The 19,455-nt window shown below is 45.8% G+C and overlaps 1 long non-coding RNA gene across 2 annotated transcripts; it reads right to left on the reverse strand.

The window, feature by feature from the left end:
- Positions 1 to 1,001: 1,001 nt before the first annotated feature.
- LOC134478495 (uncharacterized) lies at positions 1,002 to 19,362 on the reverse strand. Of its 2 annotated transcripts, none has more exons than XR_010051138.1 (3): positions 19,162 to 19,362; positions 5,859 to 6,015; positions 1,002 to 2,209 (listed from the first exon to the last, which is right to left on the reverse strand). It is a non-coding gene; the product is annotated as an uncharacterized LOC134478495 (long non-coding RNA). The 2 variants fall into 2 exon arrangements; XR_010051137.1 differs by lacking the exon at positions 1,002 to 2,209 and adding an exon at positions 3,212 to 3,867.
- Positions 19,363 to 19,455: the final 93 nt, after the last annotated feature.

Below are 19,455 nucleotides of genomic sequence, written 5' to 3' on the forward strand. Positions count from 1 at the left end.
ATAGCGGACTAGCTGATTCTACTGTATAAGTAGAAGCCAAGAGGGGAAATCATTTAACATGTTATTTCAAAAAGTTAGCAAAAAGATGAGCACACAGAAGTCCAAAGCCACTAGAAGTGAGTACTAAGTTTAAAATCCAAAACCAAGACAACCATAGAGAGAATTTGTAAAACCCAAACCTGGTTCATTGAAAAGATTGATGTAGAATACAGACTTCTCCTCAGAGTGATCAAGAAAATATGACAGAAAAGACACAGGTGAAATTTAGGAATAAAGTTATGAATAACATGCTCCCAAAGATCTGAAATATCACAAAACCTTATTGGGAAAAACAGGTTGTCAGTAAATTTGAAAATTCCCAAAACCTAATAATGTCTAAAAATCCATTCTTAACATCAGATCTTGATGTCTTTCATGTAAGCTTTATCCAATTTAAAAGAAATATGTAACCTTTATAGAGTCCAAGACAGCAAAGAAACATCCCCAACTGATTATAGGAAATGTCCATAATTTTGAACCAAAAATAGGACAAAGATAATCATGAAAGGAAAATTATATATCATTTTCACAAATTAACATACAGAAATGCTAGACAGTGAATCTTAGCGGTATTGTGCTTTGAAAAGGTAACTAAAGAACAAAATCAGTTAAAATAAGCATGTATAATGCATAGAAAGATGATTTAACATTTTAAAAACCTATTTCACTAATAGTCACTAAAGTATTCCAGTAGATTCAGAAAAAGCATGATTAACAATAACACCATTTTGTAATTAAAACAACTAATCAACAATAAAACTCTAGGAACATTGAAAATGGAAAGGATATAGTGTCTCCAGATATCTGCAGGCTACACTGAACTTAGTGGGGGAAAAATAACATTTAAAAATCATTAACAGGACAAGATTTCTGTTCTTCCTATTTCAGCCTGGTGCTGAATCTAATACTGGCTGCTAGGATTATTTCCAAAAGAGAAAAATATTTCCAAAAGATGAGAAGTATAAAATAAAAAGCGGCCTTTATTCTGAGAACACGGAGAGAGATGACCAGCACCCCCACCGCTGGCGTCCGGCGATCTCTCCGGTGGACACGTGGCATGGGGGGCATGTAAATAGCCTCAGTTTGCGGTGGAACCTAAGGTGGGCATTAGGGATGCACAGGTAGCCCATTGGTCCTAGGTTTGGCACCATATGTAAATTTCCAGGGGCGGGAAGATGGCGTCACAGGTAACTTTCTAGGGGCAGGGGAGATTGGGGCGTCCTGCTTCCAGTTGAGGCTTTCCTGGCTACAGTGTCCTATCTGGGCCCAAACCCTTTCATATCCTGTCTTATGATTATTATTATGAAAAGGGGTGAAGATTTCTCTCTTTAACTACTTCCTGCTGGCAGAGGGCGCTGTACTGGAGCTTAGGGGAGTCGATGGGATGAAGGTTGATGCCCAGGTAGACGCTGGTGCCAGGTTGAACACATTTACTTTTAAGGTTGTTATTTGCAGTAGTATGAACCAAGACAAATAAAATAAAACTTTGAAGAAAACCCTTGTCTTGAAATAGAGCTAGTGGTTCCCAGCAAAAAGGAATTTATAACCTTAGTTGTTAAACAGGAGATTGGTGAAGGCTTTGATTGATAAACAAGGCTGGTAAAATTATCAGCCAATAACCTTGATTAAAGTGGCCAATAACCTTGATTAAATGGTTTGAGAATTGTAATAAAAAAATAGCATCTCTTGAGCGGAGCCAAATTGTAAAAAGAGCATGCCTGAGCGGAGCCACTGAGCTGCTGTTTCTCGGCATACTGGCAGAGCATGCCCAGCGTGGGGGTGGGGCAAGTGCTGGGACGTAGCGTGCAGGGGTGGGCTGGGACTGCCCCCGGAAACGCGTAAGGTGGCAGGGGCGGCGACAACGACGGCGCACGGGGGAGGGAGGACCTGGGAGGCGGCCCAACGCAGTGCATGAAGCTGGAACTGCTCGTGGGGCATGAGGGTTAGAAAGCCAATTTAGGAACACAGCTGGGTTTTTATTAGCCTCCTGGACCTGTTTTAAAAGTTTGTTATAGTTAGTATGCTTGTCCTGCTCTCGCACAGCTATAGGCCCAGGGTCATTATCAGCAGTGTTTACCTTATGTCTGTGATCAGCTTCTTTTTGAGCTGCTTGCCACAGCTGATTCCGTTCTTCTGAGCTGAGAGTGGTATTCAGAATCACATAAACGTCCTTAAAATGTAAATCATAACAATTAGTAATAAATTTAAATTGCCTGATACAATTCTGTGGGTCAACAGAGAGATTACTTAATTTAAGGGTAATCTGAGATAGAAAGGGAAAAAGGCACATGGATGTTAACAAGCCCCTCGGGGCCAGCTTGCTCCCAAAGCGGTAGCAGAGCCTGAGAAGAAGATTCCGGAGCAGAGGGCCATTGGGCAGCCATCCGTCCAGTAGGCGCATGTGAGCAATCATCTGTAGAGGGCCTACAGAGCTGCTGCTGGTCACCCTGGGAAACACAGGCAGATGGCGTCTCACTGTGTGCCTTGCAGTGAGAGGACTGCTGTCGGCAGCACAATGAAGCATCATGTGCACCGCAACAGGGCGGCTGTTGCAGTTCACAAGAGGAGCCACAAGGGGGCGCCAGTTGGCAGTGAGGGTCCTGGGAATATGGTGGCACCCTGTCGCCATGTGAGCCTCCTGAACATGGCGGTACCATGCCACATGGCAGAGGGTTGCAACATGGCGACTGTTCCTGGTGCAAGCTGGAACAATCACGCAGCCTGCTGGAAGGACATAGTGACTGAGACCTAGTATGGTGGGCGGGCGGTGAGAATGCTGTAGGGGATAGAGAATTCTCAGGAGAAGTCGGAGACTTCGAGGAAGCGCTAACAGAGGGATTAGAGCTGCTGAGAGAATCAGGCATAGGGGGAAGGGAGAGTGGTCCGGCGGGAGGTAACAACAGGGAATGAGTTTGGTGGTAGGCAGGCGGCGGCCATGAAAACACCGGAGGGCAGGTGGAAAAGTTTTCGGCGCAGTAGATTTAGCTAAAAGTATCTGAGTGGGAGCACAAGACTTAATGAGAGATGGGCGTGTTCTCAGAATAAGAAAGGCCTGAATATAAGGGAGTTCTAATAACTTGTTGCCAGCTTGACAAAAATCATACAAGTTCCTGAGAATGCAGGTTCCTTCTTTGGGCCAACGCTTGCCGATAAGCAGGTAGGTTGGCCAGACTTTCTGGCAGTAAAAAGTTAATTGTTTAGTTTTTATGGTACTTTTAATTTTTAGAGTACGTAAATTGGAAATTAGGTATTGTAAAGGTGTCTTTTGGGAGTTAGAAAATATGTTCCCCATGACTGATTCAGGCAAGAAAAAAGCCGGAGGTCCAGAACAAGCCGTCACTTGTTTGTGGCACCACGCGGCAGCTACGGTTCCAAAAACTTGTATATTCCAGTCGTCACTGAGAGATTTACAAGTGGAGCCCACGTGGGGTCAGTAACAGTTTTGCCCGTGAAAGCGCAAGGCTTTAAGGGAAGTGAGGTGTTCTTTCAGTGTGGGTGGTCCCAAAAATTTCTGCTTTGGGCCATCCGAATCCAAAGAACGTGAGAGATTTTGTGGACACAGGTTTGCCCAGAAAGAACCCTGCCCTGGGCGGTCCTAAGGACGTGAAAATGCACAGACCCACGTGAACAGGGAGAACAGTCAACTGGGGCTGCCCAGTGCCAAAAGTTCCCCGGGGAGTGCTCACCTGAAATCAGTCTGGCCGATGCTGAGTGCAGGCAGCTGGTGACAGGGACATCTCAGGAGAGGAAAAAGCTCGGGATTAATCCAGGATGTTATCTGGTTATCGGCTAGGGGACTCAACCGGGTGTGTCCCAGGAGTCAGTCACCTGCCGATCGAGACATGGCACCAAATGCTAGGATTATTTCCAAAAGATAAAAAATATTTCCAAAAGATGAGAAGTATAAAATAAAAAGCAGCCTTTATTCTGAGAACACGGAGAGAGATGACCGGCACCCCCACCGCTGGCGTCTGGTGACCTCTCCAGTGGACACGTGGCGTGGGGGCATGTAAATAGCCTCGGTTTGGGGTGGAACCTAAGGCGGGCATTAGGGATGTACTGGCAGCCCATTGGTCCTAGGTTTGGCGCCATATGTAAGTTTCCAGGGGCGGGAAGATGGCATCACAGGTAACTTCCTAGGGGCGGGGGAGATTGGGGCTTCCTGCTTCCAGTTGAGGCTTTCCTGGCTACAGTGTTCTATCTGGGCCAAAACCCTTTCCTGGCCTCCCCTAATGTTCTTTTGAGGTTTGTGATATTAACTTAATCTGCTTCCACGCATGATTTGCCTACAGCAAGATTCTGCTCAGATGCAGCCATAGAGAAAGTTGAGGGTTTGGCTGCATCTGAGAATATGTTTTTGCAGGAATCCAGAGGGAACCTAGGCACAAGAAGTGAGGTCTGCTCAGGAGCTGGGAGAATAATGCTTAGTTCATTGTCATAAGGAAGTCAATGGACTGAGGTCTTAGTGTGGGGGTAAAGGCTGTGCAGGGAGCCAGGAGAGCAGGGCACTTGGAAAGGGAAGGGAGTTGTGGGGAGAAAGGGGTGCTGAGAATTGGGAAGTCTGTGGTCGTGACCTGGTTTGGAAACGCAAGCTGTGTTGGAGAAAACGGGATGGAGGAGCTGAGGCAAGGACCGAGACCCCAGAGTGTGGCCATGGATGCTTTGGGACAATGTGGGCATTATTGCGAATGCTAATAGGAAATGGGACAGGCGGGTGGTGGCTGTCTCGGGGAAGTGTCCGTGGAAGACGGAGCATGTGGCAGTGGGGAGCAAGGAGACTGCTACCCACCCACCTGGCTGGGAAGTGTAGGCTGACAAGTCCTTATCTGCCATGCTTGGGGCCAGAAGTGCTGCAGGTTTTAGTGTTTAGATCTTTGGAATGTTTACCTGAGCTTTACTGATTGAGCATCACTAATCCCAAAACCCCAAATTTGAATTGGTATAAAAATAAAGCTTCATGCTAACCTGGAGTGGCAGAGGATGGGCACTGAGGTAGGGTGTGCAGGGAGATGGCAGCCTCAGAAGTAGCCTTGTTTTAGTTAAAAGGAGGCGGCAAGATTGTTTTCTCCTAGAAGAGGCTGAAGCTGTTTCTCTGTGCTGACAGCCTGAGTTTTAGGAGTGGGAGTGAACGGCCGTGGGAGACGGGAAGGGTGATAGACGGGATATGTATGCAAAGCACCGAGTCACACGTGAATTAAATTTCCAGACAATCATGTGGGGGCTCATGGGGTAAACAAACGTGGAAGGCACAGCCAGTCTGTTTTGGGGAGGTCTCTTTAAGGACAGCAGCACTCCTGCCCATTGGGATTCTTTGAATATTACTTTGTTGATTCCCACAGCAGTTAACAATGGGGTTTTTCAGTTTAGCAGCCTGGAGCTTTCCTGCAGTTTATAAAATCTGAGCTGGGTTTCCTAAGTAGGCCATATGCAAATCCGACTTTATAAGAGTGCACTTCCGTTGGCCTTATATAGAGTATACGAATTATTTCTAAAAAGTGTCTTGTTTTATTTTAACTTGAAAGTAAATGAACTAGATAACTATTGCATTTTTTTTAAAATCTCATCAGTGTTCAGAATTATACTTTGTGGTTTTTTTTTTTTTTTGACCTAATGTTCCCACTTCCAGGAATACTATTTTCAAGGTGGAATTGGACACAGGTCAAGGTACTGATACTGACACGTATTACATACAAATCTGATTGGAATAGGGAGACAGCAGAGTCCTGATGTCCAGCTGTGTCGCTTAACCCCTAAAAACAATGACTTTGGCCAGGTAAACTTTCCTGGGAAGAAATTTGCGATCAAAAGTAAAAACTTACTTTACAAAGCAGCATACGAAATATGATCCCATTTGTGGAAACGTACATGTCTTGTATGAGGATTCATTTGGTCTTGCACCCAAACTATTGAGTCTGTTAGGTGTCGGCCGTGGTTACACCTTTACATCTGCAGGTGGCGGGTTCTTCTTTGCAGGACCTGAAATGCACAGATGAGCAAGTTTCATGTAAAGTGTTGGCATGTAGTGTTTACATTTGACTTACGTAGCTGATGCCATCAGCTTCAAATCGCCTTGTAGATGTTATATAAGTGTAGAGACACTGTAAACAATGGTCATACAGTATTGTTTAGGAACTGTGTCAGGGAAAAACATCTCTGCATGTCTGAATATTACTTTGTTGATTCCCACAGCAATGTAATTTTTTCCTATTTTCAACCAGTGGATGATTGAACCTGCGGATGCAGGGATCTTGGCTAAGGAGGGCCAGCGCTGTCTCTTAGGTGCTGGGATGGGTTTTGTGCCCATGTGGCCCCTGACCACATGCAGCCACACTACCAGGTGATGCACAGTAAGCAGGGTAAATGGATGAGAATTGATAAGAGTGCCGAGGGATGGAGAAGGAAAAAATCCGTGCTGAACGACTCGTGGTGTAGAGGAAGGCAAGTAAAACTCGAAGAAGCAACTTTGGATCCAAAGCCCACAGTCAGATGGAACCAGCAGTGGGGGGAGGCTGGAGAAGGGCGCTGGGGGCAGGGGCTGTGTGGGCACCCTCGGCCACACGTGCCTGGGCTGTGCTAGGTACACAGTGAGGGTCCAGCCGAGGAGTGAGGCTGCAGATGGCCGAGATGAAGCAGAATGGTCCCACGGGCCAAGGTGCTGAGTTGGGTTTTATTCCAGTTGCCCTGAACAGGATGTGTGTTGGGGTGGGAATTGATGCCACCATTAGTGTGGAAGGACCTGGAGGGCTTGCTCATGGGGTTGGAGGTGGCAGACGGGATGAAAGACACCTTTTTGAACAACTGGCTGGGAAGTTTTTGTGTTATTTAAGCAGGTGGGGAGGATTGGTGGGAGAGAATGAGGGCAGACATGGAATTTGGGTTTGGCACATACGTTCTGTGTGATTTCAGCATCTAAATGGAGCTGGCACGTGGGTAACTGGCTGTTTGAGCTGGGGCTGGGCCCAGGACCAGATTCCTGGTCCCTCCAAGATGAAATTAGGTGGGGGATTAAAGCCAGCAAAGGACAGTGACAAGGAGTGACCAGTAGGGTGGGGACGTAAGGAGCAAAGAGGTGGCGTGTATAGACACATGTGCCAATGTAGTGAGATGTCACCTGAGGGTATTCCTGTGCTATTTGGCTGAATTTACCGTCTTAGCTGATTCTGCACAGCGAGATGCAAATTCCTTCAGAGTCATGAACTCCACGCAGAAGTTAATGAAGAGTGAAGTTTCCTCTCCCCGTCCTCCTTATGCATGACACAGAGATGACGGTCTTTGTGTACTTGACATATTTTATTTTCTTCCAGGCATTTTTGATGGATGGAACCTGGGGCCTTTGCACTGAGCTACATCTCCAGCCATTCTTTATTTTATAGTTTGAGACTGGGTCTTGCTAAGTCCCTAAATTACTTCGGCTGTGCTCAAACTTGTGATTTTCCAGCCTCAGCTTCCCAGAGTCCTGGGAATACAGGCATTCACAGCCATACCTGGCAGCTTCCAGGTGTGTGTTCTGATGCTTTCGGAAGAACGTATATAAATATTTATGCACCTGTCGTATGCAGAGATGTTTTTAAGTAACACACTAATACACTAAATGTATATTCTTTGTGGACTCAGTAGTGAAAGTAGAATTCCTTTCCAAGTCAGCAATATAAATTTATTTTAATAAGTGTGCAGTATTCTAGTTTGTGGAAATACTGTGACTTACTGTGCATTTCCTAACAATGAACATTTAGGTCATTTAAACATTATCAAAGAGATAAACCTACAATGAATATCCTTGTGTGTGTATCTTGAATTACATTATGAAGAAAAAAGTTATTATTGTCTTTTGAGGAAACGGCAATGATAACAAATCTCCAAGTCATAAAAGGACTAAAAGGGGAGATAGAAATCCCAGCACTTTGGAGGCTGGGGTGGGAGGATTGCTGTGAGTTAAAGGCCAGCCTGGGCTACAGTGAGTTCAAAACCAGCCTGAACTACATAACATGATCTTGTCTCAAAAAAAAAAGGTGAAAAACCTAATCTGAGCTAAGAACATTGGAGTAATTCCAAGCTTTAGGGGCGAACTGGCTCAAATGTGAATTAGGTGTACGTGCCGCATGCAGTCACATGTACAGAGATCGGCTGCAGCAGCTAAACCAAACAGGAATCTTGTTTTTCTCCTGTAAAAAGCGGCTCAGAGCGAGGTAATCCACGCCAGCGGACGGCAGCTTTAGGTGGTCACTGGGGACCTCGGTTCCTTTAGCTTTCTGCGCTGCCGTTCTCCATACAGTGTTGGGTTCTGTAGTCACAGAAGACTGCTCTCCTCCTCTTCAGCTAGCAGGAAGGGGCTGAGTAAAAGGTGGCAGCACCCTGGCCCCTCTTAGCATTAGGTAAACCATTTTCTTGGGAGCCCAAGCCAGTAGATTTTTGTCACTGTCTCGCTGGCCAGAAATGGATCGACGAGCCCACCCTAAGGCAAGGAGTCCGGGGAGGTGGAAATTTAAGCCCAGCACCTCCCGTGCTTCTAAAAGATGGGGTCCTGCTCAGAGAGAGTTGGGGGAGAACAGGTGTTTGGTGGGGAAGTGTAACGCCTGCCATTCCTGAGTTAAATCACACAGGAGCACTAAGCATTGGGGAAGGACACTGAGAAGGTGACTCTGCTGGCCCTCACGGGGGGCTTGCATTGGGGGTTGGTTCCCTCTTAGGGCTCTGCCCCTCCATTGGCAGCAGACCTCACCTACCTTTGCTTACAAGCATCTAATTGGGCTGAATCCTAATCTGGTTATTAACAATGTGTACCTTAAAAATCCAGAGTTTAATGTATTTTATTAGTGTGCATTTATAGAACATGACCACATTCCCATGGGGGATCTGTACCTGTACCCAGAACACCTTAATTCTTCCTTTTTTCCCCCTTCCCTTCCCTGCAACCTTTCCTTCCCTTCTCATTTACAAAAGCTCCATTTATTTTTTTTAATTAAAAAAATTATTTTTAGTGCCAGGGATTTGAACTCATGACCTCATTCTTGCCAGGCAGGCATTTACACCACTGAGCTAAATCAGGCCCCCCAAAAGCTCTGTTTCTATTTCTCCCTTAAATTCCTTTTTCCTTCCTTCCCTCCCCACTCTCCCGTTCTTATTCACCTTCCCATTTAAAAATCTGTTCTGTTTCCTAATATCTGTCTTCTGTGTTATTCCTTATTTAGGATTTTTCACATGAGAGAAACAATGTGATACTTAAATTTGTGTGTCTGATTTATTTCATTAAGATCATGGTCTCAAGGTGCATTCATTTACTTAAAATGCCTCAAGTTTATTCCTTTGGGCAAAGTAGCACTCTGTTGTCTTACACGTTCATCTGCTAATGGGCAGACAAGGCTACTTCCAAGATTCAGCTGTTATGAATTATGCTGCTATAATCATGGGTATGCATCGATCCTTGTGTTACGTTGACTTTATTTCTTTTGAGTTGATACCTAGAAGGGGAATAGCTGGATCAAATAGAACCTCTAGTTTTTGGAGGAATCTCCACACTAATTTCCACAGTAGTTTACCAGTTTATACTCCCATCAACAATGGAGGAGAATTCCTTCTTATCCTGCAGTCTCAACAGCACTTGTTATTAGTTGATTTCTTGATGGCCATTCCTTCTGAAGTGAGCTGGAATTTTGGTGTTTGTATTTCCTGTGTGGCCAGCCACATTGAATATTTTTCATGCACTTATTGGCTGCTTGTACTCCATCTGAGAAGTGTCTGTTCATTTTAGATGCTCATTTTTTGATTGGGTCTTTAAATTTCTGGGTCTAATTATGGGTCTAATTTTTGTGTTCTTTATATATGTTATTTATTACTCCTTTCTAAGAAGTAGCTGGCAAAATTTTATCCTGTTCTGTAAGCTGTCTCTTCAGTCTGTTGGCAGTGTCCTTTGCTGTACAAAAGCTTTTTAATTCAGTGTCATCCCATTTGATACACTGGTAATATTTCTTGTGCAACTGGGGTTTCATTTATCGTCTTTGCCTACTCCTATGTCTTCAAGAGTTTTATCTATTCTGTGTTCTAGAAGATTAAGTGTTTCTGTTTTAATATTTAGCTCTTTGGTCTATTTTGGTTTCAGGTTAGTGCGTGGTGAGAGATGGATCCAGGTTCAGTCTTCAGCATGTGGATAGCCAGTTTTCCCAGGACTATTTGTTAAAGAGAATGTCTTTGCTCCAGTGAAAGTGCTTGGCTCCTTTGCCAAAGACAAGGTAGCTGAGTGTGTCTGCAATGGTCTCTGCATCCTTTGTGTTCCACTGATCCACGAGTCTGTTTTTTACCAATACCAACAGTGTATAATTTTTATACAGCACGGGCCTTGGAGCCAGATGGACTATAACCAGAAAAGGGAGCTGCCTTTTCTCCAATACCAGAAGAAAAAAACATGAGACATCACACATGGCTTCCAAGTGGCACATGATTGAGCCTCCTGCAGATAAGTTTGACTCCAGGGCAGTCCTCCCCAAGGGCACTGACTTTAGCTCCCAGCAACCATGTAGGCTCCAAGTTCACTGATAGCTCAGTTAACGATGGAGCTGACATTTGTATTGGCTCGTTGGGTTCTGAGGCACCGAGAGGCAATAGTTCAGCTTGATGATAGCTCTTCTCCTCCTCCACCACCGGTCTGAATCACCAGAAGAAGAAACAGCGATGGAAGGATTACCACTGGCTTGGGCTGCAGGAGCCTTGCTGTGAACTTGGTGTTTGTTCAAGTTTGTTTCACTCGCCAATTAAGGGGAAATTTCTTTAAACAATCCCTGGGAACTGCTGAGTTGAAATCAAGTAGAATGTGTTGGTAGTTCATTGTGGTGTTATTATCCATTTTTCACAGAAGTTAAGCTTCGTATGAAAATTTGGGCAGACCATAGAATGACCAAGATGTTCATCAACTTCAAATGATGTTGCTTTTTCTCACAATTTTAAAAAGGAACATTGATCTTTGAGTTTGGTGGAGCCCAAAACTTTGGCAACATGAGCACAGATTCAATTTAATGTATCTCTTTATAGGAGAAATTTAATTTGAAAATAGCTCGGATAAAAATGGTGGTGTATTTGGAAAGTAAATGTGTTAGATTCACTGGAGCTGTAGGTATTTCAGAGTTTCTACAGTCCTTTACTGGAATTACCCTCCTTAGCAGAGGTGAAATATTCACCATGTGGTAATCACTAAATGCTCTCCTGAAGCCTGAGTGGATGAAGCTGCGTATACAGCTAAGTGAATTTATTTTACAAAACGAAATCTACATAATGGAAAGCCATCTGAGGGCAACTTTGCTATGATTGGATAGGTAAAGGTTAGAGACTGGAGTTTATTCGTTATGTTTTATTATTTAATAAGTTACATTATGTTTAGTATGTTGTAGTTTAATTTGCCTAAAAATGTTTACAACCTCAGTGGTATCATCTTTTTTTCTCTACAGCTCTTGGATGAGCTCTGCTTTAGTATGTTGTTAAAAGCTTTATCGAAAATGCTTCATTCTTTTAATTTCAAACACGTGATGTGATTAACCTCATTTCATTTAGTGACTCAGCTTAGTTCAGTTTCTGATTATGTGGGTTTGAGGGGTTTGGTGGCATTACATTGACTCTTCATTGAAGAGCATCTAAAAACATAATTTCCAGTTACTATGGAACAGATATTTGAGTGACTGTTTTTTATACACTCTTGAGTTTAGCTGATGGGGAGGATATTAGGGTGGGTAATACATGATCTTAGCTAACAAGACCTTAATCAGCGAGGACAGTAAGACATCGGGGGAACCGCCAGCCAATGCTGGATGTGACACAAGCCATCGAGCAGGTGCACACTGAACACTGTGTGTGGGATCGTTTATGTTGGGTGGTCAGGGATGGCTTCCTGGAGGAGGAGGGGTCACTGGAAATAGATCTCAGATGAAGAGGGCTTTTCTAGGATGGAGAGAAGAAATAACATGAATTTGGGAATGAAAGCAGAAATAGGCAGAATCTGAGATGCTAATATTCCTGCCGGGAGACAGGTTAGTCAAATGTTTACATAAATGTGAAAAGTAGTTTGTGGGGGTGTGGTGCCAGGGTGTGTGTGAGCACCCCGCTCTGGCCCAGCTGGAGGGGGGCACAGATGAGCCTTTTTGGGCAATGTGCAGAGAAGCCCGGAACGCCAGGCCTCCTGGAGGAACTGAGGCTTGGCATCGGCTGTGTCCCCTCCTCCCCCAGTGATGTTGGAGGGTAGCACAGCGAGCTCTACGCCCACCCGTGCCTCGTCTCTCGCATGGCCTCTGTCCCTCCACGCCTGGCCTCCGCCCTCCACAGCAGCTCCTGTAAGTACCTGTTTTGTCCTTGCTCTGCTCTGGGCTGGTCACACAGCAGTACAGCCCAGCTTCTGTGCTTTCCAGTGTAAGCTGACCAGATGGCCATGAAGGGCGTCTCTTCTGTGTCCTTCCTACTCCGGCTCCTCCACAGCCTCCTTCCAGAGACAGGAAATCTTCTCCACAGCTCCTGTGCTAACAGGCTGCTTTTGCTGTAGGGTTTGTCCAATGCCATGGTCGACAATGGAGCCATGAAGCAGGGAAGAGAAGCCAGCCCTGCAGGTCCTTTTCTAGTGTCCCTTGCAGGGCCCCCACTTTTTTCTGCCTCCTTCCTTGCAGCCCACCCTGTGTTCACCTCAGCCTGCCCGGGGCCCTCAGACTCCACAATGGGTGTCACTCGCACCCTTCAAGCCTCCTCCCTTTCTCTACTCTTAGGGGTGATTTTCCCGTAACTCTACCCCACCCTGTACCTTTGGCTTTCCATCCATTCCAAACCTGCTACTTCCTAACCACACCCAAGGGCCAAGCCAAAAGCCTGTTCTGACAGTTGTCACCTGACCTCCCTGCAGTGTTTGACAACTTTCTTCTTGGCTTCTGGGACATCAGTCTCTGTCCCTGCAACTATCTCAGTCTCCTTCCTTAGCTGCGGTTCCTCTTCCCTGGGAGGTGTCTGGCTTTCTCCTTCCACTCTGGTCTTCCACCTTCTCTCACACAGATGGCTTCCTGAGCCCCGGATCTTGGCCCCTGCCCACTGGCACCACCTGAGTACCCTCTTTCCCGATTTCCTCAACCTTTTAGAGTCTCCGCCTCACCTTCAGCTTTGCAGTCAGTTTCACACACTGCCCTCTCAGGGGTACACTGGCCTTCGGGCCTTCTGAAATCTGGGTGGAATCCTTCCTGATCCCACAGCTCTTCTATTCTGCATTACCTAAAACCAGTGCTGTATGGACGATGGCAAGGTCTGTCACCAGCTGGAGCAGTAGCCAGGTTCCCTTCCTCTTGGCTGTAGGGGTTGAAGGTGCCTGGATAGTGGAGCACTCTGAATCCAACTTCGAGGAACAAGTCAAGGCCTGGCCTCTCTAAACTGCCACCATTCTGGAACAAAGTGGTCTGGACCTTCCTTCTCAAAGCAAATTCTTTCACTTTTGCAATTTTGAGATTGTAAGGGTGGATACTTGCTGCTTCCTGCCATGCCCAGAGGCCATCTTTTCTTTTTCTGTTCCTTTTCAGGGATCATGATTTCCCTACCTCTGGTTTTGCTCCTCTGCTCCAACTTTACTGGAGTTTCTTTTATGACTCAACACTTTAAGTCATTCTACTGGGCTCTTTGTTCTTGATTCTCAGCATAGTTTTGGCTAATAACCCCTAATAGTACCCATGCCACTGCCTTGAAATTTCTTCTATGAGATTAGTCCACTGTCCTTAATGTTGGTCTCAGTCAAAGTCTCTGGACACTATTAAAATGCAGACAAACTTTCTGCCCAGCCATTACAGATACCATCTGAAGTCCAGCAGCCAGTGAAGTCTTTCTTAGCAGAAAACTCTTGAGCCTGGTCTTTACTGGCTTTCATACTTGTGAGCTGTGATCAGAATCTCCCATACAGAGCAGCCTAACATGTTCCAGTGCTACTTTTTCAGCTGGCTCCAGACTTCTCTAAGCTCTTCCCACAAGCCATTTCCAAAGGTTTTTGAATCATATCATCAGGCATAGTCACAGCAATAACCCCACTTCTCTGTTACCAAATTCTGTCTTATTTTTCTCATTGTTGAGACAGAATACCTGATGCCCAAAGTTAAGGAAACATTTATTTAGCTTATAGTTTGTAGAGGTTTCCATCCATAATCATCTGACTCCAGGGTAGGGTGGCTTTGCAGAGAAGAGTACATGGCAAGCAAAAGACAGCAAAATCAACAAATGAGGCTTAACAGTATCTTCCTGCCCCTTTTAAACTCTAAGTAGGCTGCTGGGATTTGGGCAGTGTGTGAAACCAGTTAGTGAACTGATCATAGACCCTTAATACCAGCATCACTTGGGATGCTGACTTCAGAGTCTGCTACCTCTGAAAAAGTCCTGTGGTTGCAAGAGGCTTTTGGGGGACATCTAGACACAAACTATCACAGTGCCTTTGCAAAAATGGAGGATGAGTAAGTTTCCAGACTGAGGAGGAGGCAGCAGTGGTGGAACCTCCAGGTTCCTTCAAGGTCTCAGAAATCAAAGAGGAGAGTTTGAGAGAGGGGCTGCTAATCTGTCATGTGGTAGTGAGGCCAAGAAAGGTAAGACCAGGCTATGGAATCTTGGCCTTTTACAAAACAGGCATGAAGTGGTCAGTCTTAGGTGGCAGTGGATATGGTAGCTAGTTGTCTTGTCTCGAACACAAGTCTGCACATTGTGTGTTATTGATGGGTCTAACATTTAAATCAGGCTTTGAGTAAAATAGATAATCTTCCTTAATGTCGGTGAGCCTCACCCAATCAGCTGAAGGCTTCAAAAACAAAGACTCTGGTGCCTAAAGAAGCAGCAATTCTGCCTCAGGACTGCATTATGGAAACTTTATCAGAGTACCGGCCTGTTCTACACATTTCACCCTTGAGAACATTACAATCATGTGAGCCAGTGGCTGACAATCCTGACTAATGCGGTTGTCTCTAAGCAGAACTCCTGAGGCTTCTGTCCGGAGGCCAAACAGGAAGAAGATGCAAGATGCTCTGTGTGTGTGTGTCTGTGTGTAAGCAGGATGGTGGATGGAGTAGCAAGAATATATAGACAGGTGTCAATGACTCAAGAATTTTGATGCTTTTTAGAACACTTGTACATGAGAAAAGTGACTCTCCAAGGTGAAAATCTCCCGAGGTTCATGTTGGGGACATGATGCATGGAGACCTTGTTTCCATGTATGGATGGGGATTTCTTGGGGTGGAGGCCCAGTGGTAGTTTTCTGCTCATTTATGGTTTGATTCTCTCATTTACAATGTGGTCTTTATTCCTGAGCAGGTAATAAAGGGGGCCTGAACTTGGATTTGGGCTCCAGGGAATTTGTCGCTATTGGCTGAGCCCTTTTTTGTTGGGATTCAGGCAAGCTAGGAATTCAGTGTTAAAGTTGGGCCCATTGGTTTGTTTTATTTAAGGTAGCATTAAAGAAAAAGTGATTAATGACACTTATTAAAACAGTATGGCAAGGCAGATTTTATGCGAGACCATTGAGGTAGAGAAAGGCACCTCTGCAATTGGATTTTTCAATGCAGGAGAGAGATTGGGCTACACTCTGAATATAGCATGAGCTATAGAGATTTACAGCCAAGGAACGGGCTGGGGGTTGGTGGACAGGAAGTTAAGAGGAAACATCAATAGCAAGGGGGATTCTGGGTAATCCAGACTAACAGCTGGTGCTTTGCTGGTGCCAGACACCTGGGGGACAGTGACAGATGAGGAACCTGATCCTGAGAGAGAGGATCCTAGCCAAACACATTTGGAAGGATTCGAAGTGCCCAGATGAACTTGAAAGCTTCAGAAGCCTGACTAAAGTTATAAGAATCTTTGTCAGTAACACAGGCATTTTCGACTTACACAGCGTAGTGGCTTTGGAATATGTCGGCTTGCCTTGGTTGGACATCTGAGCCCTCTTTCCTGGATGTCCCTGGTTCAGGTGAGCCAGACAATCCTGTGGCAGATTTGAAGGCAGCACACGTGTGGCCACTCACCTGCTGAGCAACCTTCCCAATGTGTCACCACCTTGATGTGTCACCTCCCTGGCCCAGTGGGCCCAATGGCTTTGCCTCTTTGCTTCTCCAGCGCCTCTGCCTCCCAGGCCAGGTGTGTGCAGCTGTGACACTGCGCCCCGGCTCCTGCAGCAAAGCAGCATGCCCATGTCAGGGATTGCTTTTTCCCAAGGGCTCCCAGCTCAGGCTATTGGTCCCCAGGGGTCCTTGTTCTCCCCTGTCCAGCGTCCATCTTGCCATCTGCCTCTCCTGTGGCCCTCGGGCTCCAGCATCAGATGTCACGCAGACCACTTCCTCCCATGATGGTGCAGTCAGATCTCCCCATCAGGGACTTTTATCTGGCTGTAGATGTGGACGCCAGCGGTGCTTCTCACCTTGGGGCTCACAGGGCCGGTAAGAGTCTTTGTCACCATAGCAGGAGTGACTCAGAATCATTCTCTCATCAAGACTTCCATGGCCATCATGGTTCTTCTAAGCCAAGGACGGTAGAGTCACGCTGCCAGCTGATTAGCAGTCACTGGTGGCCACCGTGCTTGTGTTTAGTCATGAGATGGAGGATCTTGGTGCGTTCAGCGGTCATCTGTGTGTATTGGTATGCATTTGCTGTAAATAGAGACTGCAGTCCTGCTGGGAGGCGGCACGTGTACATAACACATCTGCATTCTCTTCTCTTCCCCTTGCTCTCCCCTCTCCATCTCCAGTTCTCCTTCCCATTTGCAGAATGCCCATCTGCCTATTTCAGATCATGTTTTGTTTTGGACAGTGCATTCTTACAGAACGTGGTAGTGGCCTGTCGTGGAGTTAAGCGGTGTCTCACAACCCTTGCCAGCCATTTGTCTGTTTTTGACCCTTTAGTTTAAACCCTGTGCCTCTCCTGGCGCATTGGAGGAATTTAAGAAATCGCTTGCTTAAGGAATGCTGATGCCTGTTAGATCCTAGGCATTTCACCTCTGGGACTGCCTTGAATGCAGTTGCTTCCTTGTCTGTCTGAATTATTCAACCATCAAAACCAAGCTTAGACTAACAGTTTCTTTGGTAAACGGTTAAGTGTTTCTCTATGAACTGTGATTAAAAAATGTTAAAAAATTCTTAAAAATTTAGAAGTCACATTGCTATTAATTTCACTCAGAATACTTCAGCTCAGTTTGAACTCGCTTACCCTGTCATTCTTGCCTCTTTCCAAAGCAGCTCTAGGAGTCTCTCCTCACGAGTGTCTTTAGTCCGGGATTCACAGCATTTACCTTTCAGAGCTAGGAGTTGCACAGAGCCAGACTGGTGACCAAGGTGGGTGAGAACACACAGTAATGCTTTTTTATGAGGCTGCCTTACCAAATTCACTATTTTTTTTATGTCTTATGAAGCCATGAAAGGAAATGTCCAAACTGCTTCCAGAAGGAGCAGGAACGATGGGATGGGATGTGTTCAAACTGAGGAGTGTTTTGAGGGAATTAATGCAATGTGTCTTATTATAATAGTTTTTTAAACATTCACTGTGTATTTTCATCACATCTCATACTTTGCCAGAGTCTAAGGGCAGATATTTCCTCTGCAACATTCTGTATCTTTAGCGTAATACTCAGTACTGTATAACATAGATATTGATGTTTTCAACAGAGTACAACATTTCCAGAGTAGATCAACCACAGGTATAAATTACTATTATTATTAGTAGTAGTAATAATAATCTTGTCTGTTCAGGTTGGCCTTGAGCTCACTTTGTAGCCCAGGCTGGTCTTAAAAGCTTGCAGCAATCCTCCTGCATCAGTCTCCCAAGTGCTGGGATTACAGGTGTGCATGGCCCAACTAGTTGTAAAGGGATATGGGCTTGCTCTACATGGGACTGTAATCTCTCAGCCAAATCTGTAACATATATCATTTGTTTCTAGGGCTACAGATGTAAGATGGTAGGTCCATTTCCTTCCAATTATGTGATGTCAGGTCTAGCAATAATGAACAGAACTTTTTCCTTTGTTGTTGGACACTCAGCAGTTACAATTCAAGTATCTTCAGGCCAGCTAGGTTAATGGGCCAAGTATAAAAGATGAGTGACCATAGGATGGCAAATACCAGCGCACAGCCACCCCAAGATACCAGGCAGTTTCAGACTGGTGCACTGCGACTTCAAGGTACAGGGAGGGGTTCTGAGGGTGGAGGTGAACTTGGCCTCATTTGTCAGCCAAATGCCATTCAGCCACAGCTGTGTAACGAGTGGCTCCTCAGCTCTGCAGGGACTGCACGGACTGCTCGGCTGGAGTGATCTATGGATTGTCTTGTGCACTTGTTGTTATCCCAGTTTCCTTGGCAGTTTTAATGTGGGAAAATGACCCGCAAGTTCAGAGCTGTTTCACCCACCTCCTCCAGGCCGCCAAGCCACGTTTCCCTGAAGGCTTAGTATGTAGCCAGTATGGTGCACACTTGGAAGTACTTGTTTCCTGGTGGACCCTGAGAAGAGCTGTTCCCCAAATATGTGAGAGTAACCTGATTTGGAAGAAAGCTTGCTGTAAATTAAAGCACACGCTGAGCCTTTCCTTATAGAAAGGGAAAACTTTCGGTGAACTTCATGTTTAATTTACAGCAACCGTTACGTAGGTCTTACCCCAGACACACGGTTTATCTGTTATGCTTAGAAATTTAGTCGTAAGGAGCTGGTGCAGCAGGCATGGTGGCCCACACCTGTCGTCCCAGCACTTGGGAGGCTGAGGCAGGAGCACAGCCATGAGTGTGAGTCCAGTCTGGGCTACATTATGAGTTTCAAAAATAACCAAAAGTTGGTTCTAGCTGCTGTTTAAAATAATGAAGGAAAATGAGGAGGGGGCTCTCTGCACCGTTCGCCTCCCGGCCTTGATCCAGCTCCTATTGGAGGTTAGGATGAAGCCCCCTGCCGCCCTCCTCCTCGGTGCATCCTGAACTCGCCCTGCGGCACTGCGGTTGCCACCCAGGATCCAGCCGCCTCCTAACACGCTCAGCACACGGTTTATGCTGTCGAGCCTGACTTGCCATCCTCAGTGATGCATTTAGACTCCTCTCTGCCCTGACAGAGTGCTGAGTCATGCTTCTCCCCACCCCACTTAAGTCTCCCAGCTTCCATGAGGGCCCCTTGGCTCACCTGTGTCCCTGTCCGGGGACGGGCCAGGTGTCCTTGCCCAACACCGCTTCTGCTTCACATGCTCCCCTCACACCTATGGCTCCTCCCCAGGCCACGCCCCCCCCACGTGGTCATGTGTCAGAGCTACTGTGACCTCTGCTCAGCTAATGAGTCTTGCATTTTTGAGTGACCATCTTCTGGAAACTTGGTGTATAGCTGCCATTAGCATAATGTGACATAAAAGGCCGTAATTCACTGAATGAAGAGTTAACATTATGAAATTAACTGCTAAAACATTACTTTATTTAAAAAACT

Source organism: Cavia porcellus, unplaced genomic scaffold, assembly GCF_034190915.1.
Source record: "Cavia porcellus strain 051 isolate PalLab524CR breed Dunkin Hartley unplaced genomic scaffold, mCavPor4.1 scaffold_13, whole genome shotgun sequence".
NCBI classification, from domain to species: domain Eukaryota; kingdom Metazoa; phylum Chordata; class Mammalia; order Rodentia; family Caviidae; genus Cavia; species Cavia porcellus.